Source organism: Tamandua tetradactyla, chromosome 7 (assembly GCF_023851605.1).
Source record: "Tamandua tetradactyla isolate mTamTet1 chromosome 7, mTamTet1.pri, whole genome shotgun sequence".
Lineage (NCBI taxonomy): Eukaryota > Metazoa > Chordata > Mammalia > Pilosa > Myrmecophagidae > Tamandua > Tamandua tetradactyla.
In genome coordinates this window covers 82,355,782-82,370,196 of record NC_135333.1, presented here as the reverse complement: position 1 = coordinate 82,370,196, position 14,415 = coordinate 82,355,782, and the positions used below count along the sequence as shown (strand labels likewise).

General features: G+C 35.1%; 1 pseudogene; it reads right to left on the bottom strand.

The window, feature by feature from the left end:
• Positions 1-333: 333 nt before the first annotated feature.
• Positions 334-14,415, bottom strand: part of LOC143690515 (ATP-binding cassette sub-family A member 17 pseudogene) — a 46,325-nt pseudogene continuing 32,243 nt past the window's right edge.

Below are 14,415 nucleotides of genomic sequence, written 5' to 3'. Positions count from 1 at the left end.
CTTCTAAGGTGAAGGATAAATTGCTGCATCTATATCACACTAACCTTTCACCCCTTCTTCATTGGACCAGGCACACTCCTCATCTCTCCACCCATTATAATACTTACATTACTTCACTTTTGTTTAACACACCCCCTAACCAATCCACATCCTACACGACACCATACCAGCTGTCCATCAAAGTTTCTCCACCTCCATTAACTCCCCCTCACCAACCCTTTATATTCCATGTGCTCCCTCATCTGAGGAGCCTAGCCTGTAAGCCTTGCCAGCCAGCTAGGTCCCACGAGCCACCTATGCAATAAACTACTGCTATTATTCTTTAGTCTCAGTTTATTGTGCTCGCGCGCCCTCCAGATCTTCGAGCCCCGTGGTTTCGACTGACGTCGCTCTCCAGCCGAACCACATCCGAGGACGAGACCCCAGTGCAGTCGGGCTAGGCAAGCCCGAACGCCGCAACCATGAGCATGTATTACCTGTATAATTAATATAGAAAAGAGAAATGCAAGGCATATAACAAAGAAACATGAGAAAATTGACATTAAGTGTAATATCTTAATATGGTGCAAGGTAAAAAGAAAGTAATCTAAGAAATTATATGAAATAATAACCTTTAGTATAAAGGCTCTTTATGTACCCATTTTCACATTTTGTCTTCTTATGTAATAATTTTATATGTGAGAGAATTAAGAAACAAATTTGAAAGTTTAGTTAAATGAAATAACTTACTTGGAACCAAATATTTTTGCTAAACTAAAAATTTTACAAATTTTAAGATTAAGTTTGTTCCTGAGTTGGGAAGGTTTTTGTTTCTTCTAGGTTGATCTGGTTTAAATGATAGTCTTATATATATATATATATATATTATATATATATATATAACTATGGTGAATCCAGACTCATGATTGTTCACTATGGAAGTTTAGATTAAAATCTGTTTTTCACCAACTCTACCCTCTAACTTCACTACCCTATAACAGGTTTCTATTGTTAGCTCATGTTAATAGAATGGTGTATTTTATTAAAAATATGTTATTTGTGTACAAAATAATAATAACCTAACTTATACCTTGAGGAACTAGAAAAAGAAGAGCAAACTAAACCTAAAGAAGGAAACAATAAAAGTTGGAGTGGAGACAAATGAAATAGAGAACAACAAAAAAAATTAAGATAATCTCCAACCCCCAAAATTAGTTCTTTGAAAAGAACAATAAAACTGACAAATTTTTAGTTAGACTGAAAAAGGAAAAAAGAGAGGATGCTAATAACTGAAATCAAAATTGAAAGTGGGGACATTATTGCTATTCTTACAAAACAAAAAAAGACTACAAGAGAATATGATGAATAAGTTGTACACCAACAAAATAGATAATATGGATGAAATGGAAAAATTCTTGAAACATGTTTTAGTTTCCTACCTGCTAAGACAAATATTATAAAACCTGTTGTCTTAAAAACAGGAATTTATTGGCTTCTGGTTTCAGAGGCTAGAAGGTTTGTTTCTGCCTAGAGTCGGTATCTTCAAGCTGTCCAGAAATGTTTGGGATTCCTTGGCTCTTCCATCATGTAGGACTGCACATGGGAATGCTGTCTACTTTCTCCTTTGGGTTCTGTAGACTTCTAACTCCTGGCTGCTCCCTATGACTTCTCTTTGTTCAATTTCCTTTGCTTATAAGGACTTCAACTGTATAGGATTAAGGCCCACCCTCATTCAATTTGGACACACCTTAACTAATAATATCATCAAAGGTTCACACCCATAGGACCAGGGGTTTGGATCGGAAATGCCTTTTGTGGGGGATATGATTCAGTCCTCAACACAACAAAAATCATCTAACTGACTCAAGAAGAAATATAAAATTTCAACAGACCTATAGCAAATAAAGATTTGAATAAATAATCAAAAATCTCTTGAAAATGAAATGTCCAGGACCAAATGGCTTTACTGGTGAATTCTACCAAATAGTCCAAGAAGAATTAATGCCAATCTTTCTCAAACTTTTACAAGAAATGTGAAAAGGAAATACTTACTAACTCATTCTATCTCTACCTTCATAACCAACAAAGATAAAGACATCACAAGAAAAGAAAATTATAGACTAAAATTCCTTATGAATACAGATACAAAAATCCTTCACAATATATTAACAAGTCAAATTCAACAGACCATTAAAAGTATTGTACACCTTAATCAAGGAGGATTTATCCCAAAAATGCAAGTACAGTCCCACAAAAGAAAATCAATCAATGTTATACACCACACTAGGAGAATAAAGGGGGTAACCATATGATCATTTAAATTGATGCAGAAACTTCACTTGACCAAATCCAACATTTAATGACAAAAACACTCCAAAAAAATGGTAATAGAAGGAAACTTCCTCAACATAATAAAGGGCATTTGTGAAAAACTGACAAGTAACATTATACTCAAAAGCTTTCTCCTTAAGATCGGGAACAAGACAAAGATGTCTGTTTACCTGACCACTATTCAACAATTTACTAGCCAGAGCAATTAGTCAAAAAAAAAAAAAAAAAAAAGAACCCTAGTCATCCAAATTGGAAAAGAACTAAAACTATCCCTACTCTACTCACAGGCTGGCTTTGGCAAGTTATGATAGAGAAAAGCCCAAAAGAATCCACAAAAAGCTAATAGAGCTAATAAACAAATTCAACCCAAACTGTAGAATGCAAGATTAACCCATAAAAACCGGTTGTTATTCTATGCATGAGCAATGAAGAGCTCAAAATGAAAATTAAGAATACAAGCCCATTTACCTAGCTTATAAAATATCTAGGAATAAATTTGACCAGGCAAGTGAAAGACTTGTGCACTGAAAAGCACAAAACACTGCTGAAAAAAATAAAAGACCTAAATAAATGACAAGATATCTTGGGTTCACAGATTATGAAACAATATTGTTAAGATACCAATACTACTTAAAGCAATGTAGAGATTCGATATAATCCCTATAAAAATTCAAACAACTTTTTTCTATTTTTTTATTGTGAAAAAATAACATATATACAAAAACGCAACTAATTTCAAAGCATAACACAATTTGTTACATAAGATTTCAGAGTTTGGCATGGGTTGCAGTGCCACAATTTTAAGTTTTTCCTTCTGGCTGCTCTAGGACACTGGAGACTAAAAGAAATAGCAATATGATTCAGGAGTCATACTTGTCTGTTAAATCTTATGTTCTCTTTTATAACTCTACCTTCTCCTTTGATCTTTTTTTAATTATTTACTTTTACTGATATATACTATATATTCACACACCATGTAATCATCCAAAGTGTACAATCAGTGGTTCACAATATCACCATATAGCTGAATATTTATTACAAATTAACTTTTTTTCCTTTTTTGTGAAAAATAGCATGTTTAAAAAAACAATAAATTTCAAAGCACATTGCAACAATTAGTTGTAGAACAGACTTCAGAGTTTGGTATAGGTTTCAGTGCCACAATTTTAAGTTTTTACTTCTAACTGCCCTAAGATACTGAAGACCAAAAGAAATATAAATATAATGATTCAGCAGTCATATTCATTTGTTAAACCCGACCTTCTCTGTATAACTCTACCATCGCCTTTGATTTTTCTCCCACTGTTTAGGGGTATTTGGGCTATGCCCGTTCAAACCTTTTCACACTGGAAGGGGCTGTTGATAATATTGGATAGGGGAATGGAACTAGTTGATATTCTGGAAGGGCTGGCCCCTTTGCATTTCAGGACTTATCTGCTCTGGGTAACCCACCTGGAGGTTGTAGGTTTCCATAGTGTATGGAACCTTTGTAGAATCTTATATAATGCCCTAGGTGTCCTCTAGGTTTGACAGGAATGGTTTTGGTTTGGCTTTGGCAAGTTATGATAGGTAGCAATGTCTAACTGAAGTGTGCATAAGAGTGACCTCCAGAGTAGCCTTTTGACTCTATTTGAGCTCTCTCAGCCACTGATACCTTTTTTGTCACACTTCTTTTACCCTTTTGGTTAGGGTGGCATTGTTGATTCCACAATGCCAGGGACAATCCAGCAGCCATTTTTGCAGAAATGGAAAAACTGATACTCAAATTCACATGGAATTATAAAGGGTCCTGAATAGCCAGAATGATGTATAAAAAAGAACAAAGCTGAAAGTCTCACACTTCCTAATTTCAAAATTTACTACAAAGTATGGTAATCAAAACAGTGTGATGTTGGCATAAGGATTGACATAAAGACCAGTAATATAGAATTGAGAGCCCAGAAATTGACCCATTTTCAACTTGATTTTCAACAAACTGCCAAATACATTCAGTAGGGAAAGAATAATCTAATCTCTTCAAGAAAAGGTTCTGGGACAACTGGATATCCACATGCAAAAGAATGAATTTGGACCCTGTGCTGGTTTGAAACTGTATATATGCCAGAAAAGGCATGGTCCTTTAATCCAATCTTGTGGGTATAGACCTATTGTGGGCGGGGCCTCTTGATTAGGTTGTTTTCATGGAGATGTGACCCTATCTATCCAAGGTGGTTCTTAATTAGCTAACAGGAGTCCTTTAGGAGGGGAGTATTTTGAAGAAAGCTCAGATACAGATGCTTGGAGATGCTGAGAGAGCCATTTGACACCAGAAGCCTAGAGAGAAGGACAGCAGATGTCATCATCTGCCTTCCCATGTGACAGAGAAACACCAGACTCGATTGGTCTTTCTTAAATGATTGTATCCTCTTGGTGATGCCTTAATTTGAACATTTTCATGGCCTTGGAGTTGAAACACATAACTTAATAAATCCCCTTTATAAAAGCCAATCAGAAATACTTCATTCCTTCAGGACCCACAGAGGAGGCACCCACAGCTCTGTGGCTACTTTGGCCATATGCACATGAACAGTTGTCCCATGAGAAGCTGTGAACAGCCACTCCATTGGATGCTGTGAAGAGCTATCCTGCCTGGCACTATGAATGGCCATCCTGCCAGATGCCATGAACAGAGGCCCTGCTGGGTGCCATGAACAGCAGTCCTGCCAAGTGCCAGGACCAGCTGCATGCTGCACACAAGGACTAGCCACCAGGCATTTCCAGGTTGGCTGTGGGCAGGGGCAGCTGAGATACTCAGCTCCACAACCCAAGGTCACCCCAAGTGGGAGCCTGGGGACCACCAAACATATCAGGTCCATAAATTGAGCCTCCACTGAATTGTACACTGTTCAACCATGCTTTGTGGCTCTCAGTGTGCACCATGATCAGCAGCCTTGGCTGGAATTACATCAGGTCTCTATCTTGTTCAAATGGCCACTAAAGTCAGGGAGAGGCAGGCTTGAGGCAAGAGGTGATTCAAGAGTGCCATCTGTTGGGAAGTCTCGAGTAGAACTGTATCCCCTCCATGAGATATGGGCCCTGATTTGGCAGGGAATTACTGACAAGTGCAAAAGTCAACCTTCTTAGAAAACCTAAGCAAATACAAAACCTTAGACAAGTGAAGAAAACCAACTTGCAAATTAACCTTGTCAAGATAATCAAATGTCCCAAATGCAACAGAAAATCACAAAGCACATGAAGATTCAGGCAGATACGGCCCATCCAAATGAACAAAGTAAAGTCCCAGAAGGGGCACAGAATTTGGAACACCTAATCAAGGATGTTCATAAGGACATAAAGAACATCAAGAAGACACTGGGAAAGTATAAAGAAGAATTTGGAAGAATAAATAGAAAAATAACAGATCTCACAGAGATGAAAGATACTGTAGACCAGATGTAAAATATAGTACAGACACACAACAGCAGAGCTGAACAAGCAGAAGAAAGAATAAGTGACCTAGAAGACAGGACAATTGAATTGAGCACACAAAAGAACAAATGGCAAGAAAGATGGGGAAAAAATGGATTGAGATTTCAGGTAAATGATTGACAATACAAAGAATCATCAGAAAGAGAACAGTAGAGTAAAGGGCTAGGAAGGTTAGTTGAAGAGATTACTGAATTTCTTTGATTTGCATATTTGTGTCTTTTATAATAGTTGGGAAGTTTCCCCAATAATCTCTTCAACAATCCAATGAACTGCAAATGCAGTAAATCCAAATAGGCCTACTCCAAGATACACTCTAATCAGATTGGCAATGCTGAAGAGAATCAGAAAGTCCTGAAAATAGCAAGAGAAAAGTGATTCACGATAAACAAAGGAAACCACGTAAGACTGAGTTTGGACTACTCAACAGGCACCATGGAGGTGAGAAGACAATGACATGATATATTTAAGTTCCTGAATGAGAAAGACTTCCAGGCAAGAATTCTTTATCCAACCAAGTTTCCTTCAAAATTGAGGGAGAGATTAAAATCTTCTCATACAAACAAAGGCTATGAGAATTTGTCAGCCCCACAAGAAATACAAAAGGGAGCTCTCTCAGCTGAAAGAAAAGTCAGGAGATGGATGTTTGGAGGAGGGCACAGAATTGAAGAGTATCAGTAAGGGTAATTAAAGGGTAAAAAGAGAGAGAGGGAAAAGAACATATGGATCTGACAAATAAAAACTAAAGGATAAATAGTAGATTCAAGAAATGCTTTTACAGTAATAACATTGAATGTTAATAGACTAAACTTGATAATTAAAACATACAGATCAGTAGAATGGATTTAAAAACATGATCCATCTATATGCTGTTCACAAGAGACCCATTTCAGACTGAAGTACACAAATAGATTGAAAGTGAAGGGTGGAAAAAGATTTTCTATGCAAGTTGTAACAAAAAGAAACAGGAGTAGCTATACTACTATCAGATAAAATAGACTTTAAATGTAAAGATGTCATGGGAAACAAGGAAGGACACCAAATATTAATAACAAGGACAATTCACAAAGAAGAAATAACAATCATAAATATTTATGCTCCCAATCAAGGAGCTCCAAAGTACATGAGGCAGACATTGGCAAAACTGAAGGGAGCAATAGACTTTTCAATGATAATAGTGGGAGACTTCAATATACCACTCTCTTCTACAGACAGTACAACCAGACAGAGGATCAACAAGGAAACAGAGAATTTAAACAAAATGATAGAGGAATTAGACCTAATAGATATATATCTTTATACCCCAAAACACCAGGATATACATTCTTCTCTAGTGCTCATCAAACATTCAAGGAAATATGGTCTACTGGACACAAAACAGATCTTTATATATTTAATAAGATTGAAGTTATTCAAAGGACTTTATCTGACCACAATAGAATGAAATTGAAAATTAGTAATCACCAAGGAAACAGTACTTTCACAGATACATGGAGATTAAACAGCACACTCTTAAATAATCAGTGGGTTAAAAAGAAATTCCTAGAAAAATAGGTAAATATCTGGAGATGAATGAAAATTAGAATACAGAATATTAGAACTTATGGCTGAGAGGGAAATTTATTGCCCTAAATGCCTATATTAAAAAGAAGAATGAGCAAAAATCAAGGACTTACCAGCTTACCTGGAGAGTAAGCAAGAAAGAAAAGCAAACCAACCCAAAGTAAATAGAAGTAGAGAAATAACAAAGATTAAAGTATAAATAAATGAACTGGAGGGCCAAAAAAAGTAATAGAATCAACAAAACCAAAAGTTGGTTCTTTGGAAAAATCAATAAAATCAATGAACCCCTTGCTAGATTGACAAAGATAAAAAGAGAGAGGATGCAAATAAACAAAATCAGAAAAATGAGAGGAGGGCCGTTATTATGGATCCTGAAGAAATTTTAAAATCATAAGAGGGTACTATGAACAACTATATGCCAAGAAACTAGACAATTTAGATGAAATGGACAAGTTCCTAGAAACACATGAACAACCTAATTTGGCTTGAAAAGAAACAGAAGACCTCAACAAACCAATTACAAGTAAAGAAATTCAATCAGTCATCAAAAATCTACCTACAAAGAAAAGCCCAGGGCCAGATGGCTTCACAGGGGAATTTTATCAAACATTCTAAAAAGAATCTTGCTTAAACTCTTCCAAAAAATTGAGGAAAAAGGAATGCTATCTAACTCATTTTATGACACTAGCATCACTCTAATACCAAAACCAAATAAAGATGTTACAAGAAGGGAAAACTATAGGCCAATCTCCCCAATTAACATAGATATAAAAATTCTCAACAAAATACTAGCAGATCAAATTCAACATCATTAAAAGTATTATACACCACTGCCAAGTGGGTTTTATACCAGGAATGCAAGGATGGTTAAACACAAGAAAAATCAATCAATGTAATACATCACATTAACAAATTGAAATGGAAAGGTCATATGATCATATCAATTGATGATGACAAAGCATTCAACAAAAATTCAGCATCCTTTTCTGATAAAAACACTTCAAAAGGTGGGAATCACTGAAAACTTCCTCAGTATCATAAAGGGCATATATGAAAAATCCACAGCAAGCATCATACCTAACAGTGAGAGATTGAAAGCATTCCTCATAAAATTAGGAATGAGACAAGGAGGCCCATTGCCACCACTGTTATTCAATATTGTATTAGAAGTTCTAGCTAGGGTGGTCAAGCAGGAGAAATGAATAAAAGGCATCCAAATAGTACAGGAAGATGTAAAGCTTTCATTATTTGCAGATAATATAAGCCTGTACTCAGAAAGTCCTGAAAAATCTATGACAAAGCTACATAAGCTAATAAAAAATATCAGCAAAGTGGCAGCATACGAGTTTAATGTACAAAAGTCAGCAATGTTTCTATACAGAAGTAATGACCTAGCTGAGGAGTAAATAAGGAAAATATTCCTTTCAAAATAACAACTAAAAGAGTCGAGTATCTAGGAATTAGCTTACCATGCATGTTAAGGACCTGTACACAGAAAAATACAAACATTGCTAAAAGAAGATCAAAGAAGATCTAAACAGGTGGAAAGACATTCTGTGCTCATGGATAGGAAGGTGAATCTTATAAGATGTAGTTCTACCCAAATTGATCTACAGATTCAATACAATACCAATAAAAATTCCAACAACCCCCTTGGAAGACTTGGAAAAACTAGTTAGCAAATTCACTTGGAAGGGAAAGAGACCTCAAATGTCTAAAAATATCCTAGAAATAGAAAGGGTGAAGTGGAAGGACTAACTGATTTTTAAGCTTTTATAAAGCTTATTATAAAGCCGCAGTGGTCAAAACAGCATAGTGCTGGCACAAAAACAGAAATATTGACCAATGGAATTGAATCAAGAGTACAAAGATAGACCACTGAATCTATGATCAATTGATCTTTGACAAGACCACTGAATCTATCTATGATCAATTGATCTTTGACAAGACCCCCAAATCTACTGAGCTGGGACAGAATAGTCTTTTCAAAAAATAGGCATAAGAGAACTAGATATTAATAGCCAAAAGAATAAAAGAGAACCCCTACCGTACACCCTGTACAAAAATTAATTCAAAATGGATCAAAGACCTAAATATAAAAGACAGTACCATAAAACTCTTAGATGAAAATATTGGGAAACATCTTCAAGACCTAGTAATAGGAGACAGCTTCTTAAACTTTACACGCAAAGCATAAGCAATGAAAGAAAAATTAGATGAATGGGAACTCTCAAAATCAAAAGCTTCTGTGCCTCAAAAGACTTTGTCAAAAAGGTGAGGAGGCAGCCAACTTAAGGTGAGAAAATATTTGGAAACAACGTATCAGACAAAGGTTTGATATACTGTGTACGCATACAGAAATTATACAACTTGACAACAAAAGAACAATCCAATTATAAAATGGGCAAAGGACATAAAAAGACATTTTCTGAAGAGCAAATACAAATGGCTAAAAAGCACATGAAGAGATGCTCATCTTCATTAGCTATAAGGGAAATGCAGATCAAGATTACAATGAAACATCACCTCACAACTGTAAGAATGGCTGTTATTAAACAAACAGAAAACTACAAATGCTAGAGAGGATGTGAAGAAATTGGAATGCTTATTCATTGCTGGTGGGAATGTACACCTGCTGTGAAAGACAGTTTGGTGGTTTCTCAGAAAACCAAATATTGAATGTTAGAAGAAACTAACATTGAATGCTATGTTAATAGGAAAACGTTGCTACAGCAATACCAAGGGTAAATAACTGGGGGGAGGGACAAGTGATAAGGGGAAGTACAGATGTGATATTTGGTGAGGCTGTGTTTATTGGTTGTCTCTTTGGACCAATGAAAACTGTATAAAATTGAGAGTGCTGATGATTGTAAAACTAAGCAGGGACATCTGAGACATGGATTGTTTATTCTGGACATTATCCATGATAGCAATAGATGGAGAGGGCTGAAATTTACAATGATTTAGAAGCAGAATGTTGAATCATGATGTATATACATGATGGAATATTGTACAACTACAAAAAGGAATAAAGTCATGAGGCAAGCAACAAAGTGAATGAACCTTGGGGACATTGCGTAGTACAAAATAAGCCAGAAACAAATGACCAAGTATAGTACAGTCTCTTTTAGAAAATACTTATAAAAAAACTGGAGCCTCGATTGTAAGCTCTTATAGCAGTCACACTTAGCTGGAGTTGTAAGCGTGTTTCTAGATTCTGAGATGCTGTGCTATATGTGTATAAACTGGTATCTCCCTAGAAGTTTGGGTACTCCTGTGACACCAGAGACTCACAGCTGGAGTTTTGTTTTGGGTGCATGGTCCAAGAATCGAACCCAAGTCTCCTGCACGAAAACAAGCGTTCTACCACTGAAAGAGCTGGAGTTTTGAAGCTCGGAAAGTCAGCATTGTACATACAAATGTTAAAGTAACAAAAAAAGAGGTCAGACTTCCATTAGGTATAAAAATAAGGCCAATCTGGTCAGGACAAATTAAAATCAGAATGCAAAACAAAGGATGATTGGATATGTATTCTACAACTTCACCTAATGCGTGAGACCAAAGGCAGAGAGATTTATTGTGTCTAGAACCCAATTTAATGTAATATCCAATCTAAATCAACCTGCCTGGATAGCTAATTTTAACAACCTAAATACATGGAAACCAGAATGAGAATGAGGCCTTGTAATTTTATAGGGCTTAGTAATACCCAGATACATTCCCGACTATGGTGGGCTGATAATTAAAAGGTATTGGTAGAGTCTCTTCTGGGACTGAAGGAAAGTATGGAACTATTAAATTTCCCCATATGGGAAATACCCGGTATTCTCTCAAATATTTGGGACTCCCAAGAAAATGGGCCAAGCCCTTGATTTTGAGGATTTCCCTTTGAAATTCATTTCTGAGGCAGAGAAGCTAAGACTACTTATAATTATGCCTAAGAATTGCTTCCAGGAAACTTCTTTTGTTGCTCAGATGTGGCCTCTCTCTCTTTCTAAGCCTAACTTTTCAAGGAAAATTATTACCCTCCCCCCTACATGGGACAGGACATCCAAGGGTGAAAGTCCCCCTGAAAGCATGGGACATGATTTCCAGGTATAACCTGGTCTGATACAATGGGATTGACAAGACCTGCTGGACCAAAAGCAGGGAAAGAAGTGTAACAAAATAAGTTATCAGTGGCTAAGAGAGTTCAAATGGTGTCAAGAGGCTATTTGGAGGCTACTCCTATGTAAGCTTAAGCTAGATATTGCTAATTGCCGTGTTTGCCAAACTCCAACCAACATCATTCCTATTAACACTAAAGAACACCCAGAGCTTTATTTGAGATTCTACAAAAGCTTCACACAATAAGATTACTTTTCAGGAACACTAAAACCTTCAGATGGTTCCTAGGCCAGACAAGTCCTGAAGCCAGTCTCTCCAAGAACACCAACCAGTTCCATCCCCTTATTCCATATTGTTGACAGCCCTTTTTAACATGAAAAAGTTAGAATGGGCAAAGCACAAATATACCTAAAGATTGGGAGAAGGATCTGAGCAAAAGGAGGCATTATAACAAAGAATCATTATATTGATATTGTGTTTTAGTCTCTAGTATCTTGGAGCAGCTAGAAGGAAAAACCTGAAATTGTGGAACTGTCACCCAAACCAAACTTTGAAATCTGTTCTATAACTACTTTTTAAAATATACTTTAAATTTTATTGCTTCTTTGTATATATGTTATATCTCAAAATAAAAATTTTTTTAAAGCCAATTAATTTCTGACATATCACTTTCCAGAAGCATTAACAAACTGAAACAGACCCCTACTTCATATGTTCAAAAATTAACTCAATTTATTGAGTTAAGAATACGTAAAAAATGTTTGTGTTTATTTCTTGTCATATTTTTTTATTTTAAAAATTAATTTTAAAAAAAGCTGAAACCAAAAAAAAAAAAAATTAACTCAAATGATTCAAACACCTGAATTTAAAGTCAAAGCCATGGCACTCCTAGAAAGAAAATATAGGGGAAACCTTAACAGCCTTGCATTCATTAATAATTTCTTACATATAACACTAAAAGCACAAGCAACAAAAGAAAATATAATACACTGGACTTCATCAAAATTAAAAACTTTTGTGCCTCCAAGGAAATGACAAAAAAAAGTGAAAAGATAACCTACTAAATGGGAGAAAATAATTGTGAATCATATATCCGAGAAGTGTATAATATCCAGAATATATAAAGGACTGCAATAACTCAAAAACAAAAAGACAAACATCCCAATTACAGAATGGGCGAAGGACTTTAACACACATTTCCCCCACATGGTATACAAATGACCAATAAACATATGGAAAGATGCTCAATATCACTACCCATCAGGTAAACTGAAATCAAAATCACAAGATGCCACTCCTCACCCATTAGAATGGCTTCTAATTTTTTAAAAGATGAAAATAAGTGTTGGATAGAATGCAGAGAAATTTGAACACTTGTACATTATTGGTGGAAATGTAAAATGGTGCAACCACCTGGGAAAATATTTTAGTGTTTTCTCAAAATGTTCATCATACGACTTAGCAATTCCACTTCTAGTTATATACCCAAAAGAATTGAAAACTGGAACTCAAACAGATACTTGTACACCAATGTTCATAGCAGCATTATGCACAGTAGCCAAAAGGTGGAAACAACCCAAGCATCCATCATCATACAAACAGATAAACAAAATGTAGTATATACATATGGTGGAACATTATATAGCCATAAAAAAGAAGCCAGTCTATAACATGGATGAGCCTTGAGATATTATGTTGAGTGAAATAAACCAGACACAAAAGGACAAATATTATAAGATTCTATTCATATGAAAAAGCTAGAATAAGCAAATTCACTTAGATAGAAAGTAGATCAAAGTTCACCAGAGGCCAGAAGGAGGGGGTAATGGGGAGTTTTTGCCTACTAGGAATAGAGTTTCTGTTTGGAGTCATGAAAAATCTTGGTGATGGATAGTGGTAATGGCAGAACAACATTGCACATGTAATTAATACCATAATCTAGGAGTTAAAATGGGAAATTTTGTCATATATATATATATGTATATGTTGCTACAATGAAAATTATTATTAAAACAATATATTTTAATATTGAAGTAAGGACACTTATAAAATAACAGTAACTCAAAGAGTTTATTACCAACAGCCATCATGAGAGAAATGTCTAAAAGATGTACTTCATGAAAAAGGTAAATAATCTCTAGCGAAGGGTTGAGATGCAAGGTGGACCACCAATCAAAGCAAATGGCAAACGTGGTGAATGTGAAGAAATATTGGATAAATCAAAAGCAATGGGATCTGATTTGGAGTTAAAAATTCAGATAGAACTAAAACGCTAAACAAAAGCAAAGTATTACCTGTACACAGATTGATAAAAATTGGGGCATTCTAAGTCTCTGTCTGAGAGGAGAGTAACTACAAAAAGATTAGAATAAATCTTTATTCTAATAATTTATCCCTATTAGTAGAGGATAAAATTAGAAAGAGGAAAAACCACTTAATTCAAAAGTAAACAGAACAGAGAAGAAAAAAGGAAGAAAGCAGACCAAATATATGACAGCAGATGAATTAAATGTATCAGTAATTATAATTAAGTATAACTATTATGTTAAAGGACAAAATCAGCCATTTGCTGTTTATAATAAAAACACCTCCAATTTAAGAACGCATTAACCTTAAAACTATTTTAATAATATAAAATATAAACAATTAAATTATTAGTTATTATTATAATGCCTAGCTTATGGGGTTAAAAATTAATGTAAAAACAAAATTCTGAACAAATTAGAATAAAATTCACAAGGGGATTAAGACAAACCTGAATGATTCTGTAACTATTAAAAAAATTCTCTCAATAGTTTAAAATCTTTCTCATAGGAAAAATAAAGCATTTATTCCACTTTCACAGTATAAATTGTATCTCATGGAAACCAAATATTTGATGAGTTACATTTCTTTTAAATAAAGTATTCCAGCCAATAAATGAGGAAGAAATTATAGAATTTAAATATCACCATTTGAAACCTCTAATGA